Source organism: Octopus bimaculoides, chromosome 14, assembly GCF_001194135.2.
Source record: "Octopus bimaculoides isolate UCB-OBI-ISO-001 chromosome 14, ASM119413v2, whole genome shotgun sequence".
Taxonomy (NCBI): Eukaryota; Metazoa; Mollusca; class Cephalopoda; order Octopoda; family Octopodidae; genus Octopus; species Octopus bimaculoides.
This window is the reverse complement of record NC_068994.1, coordinates 15,748,143-15,748,847: the sequence shown is the minus strand read 5'-3', so window position 1 is coordinate 15,748,847 and position 705 is coordinate 15,748,143. Positions and strand designations below refer to the sequence as shown.

General features: G+C 30.2%; 1 protein-coding gene and 1 long non-coding RNA gene across 2 annotated transcripts in view; both read left to right on the top strand.

Annotated features, from left to right (window-relative positions):
* Positions 1 to 705, top strand: part of LOC106873171 (probable E3 ubiquitin-protein ligase DTX3) — a 486,006-nt gene that overhangs the window by 300,247 nt on the left and 185,054 nt on the right. The gene's annotated exons all lie outside the window — the stretch shown is intronic.
* The window catches only part of LOC106873172 (uncharacterized), a 32,267-nt gene that overhangs the window by 14,661 nt on the left and 16,901 nt on the right, over positions 1 to 705 (top strand). The window lies entirely within an intron of this gene.

Here is a 705-nt window from a genome sequence, read left to right as displayed (position 1 = left end):
TAAAGTGAAAGTATTTGACATGAGTGTTTTTGTTTCACTTTTGACACGTAATACTTAAATAGTGGAGGAGATATTATGTTGCCGTGGGCTCGAACTCCGCAAGAAGTTAATAATTGTTTTTGACTAAAACACAACTGGAACCCTAAGTAAGGCATCTGTAAAATTTGAATGAAATTGGTTGCGTAGTTCTCGAGTTTTAGGGATTCACACAGACAGACAGACAGACAGACAGACAGACACACATTCTCATTTTTATATATATAGATATATATAAGTCACAAAGACGAAAGAATCATCTAAAAAGCCTTCTGAGAGTAAACATTCTAAATTCATTTCACGCAAACATGCGACGATTAGAAAACTCCAAACGTGCATAAACTAAGGAAGGAAATTTATATTAGCACAAAGGTAATCAGAAGAACTATATCTCTGGATCTGTATGTATGTATGGACGGATTGATGGGTGTATAGCTATTTATGCATAGTTGAATATATATGTATATACAAACATATATATAGTGTATGCATTTATATACATACATGTGTATTGTATATATTTATATAAATACATACATATATATATTTATAATCATAAATATATAGGGATTGACAGTAACCTGCTTCTCCAACATACTGAGAATTCAGAAATAGCAGTCAAAGAACTACTGATTTCAAAACTATATATATATATATATATATATATAT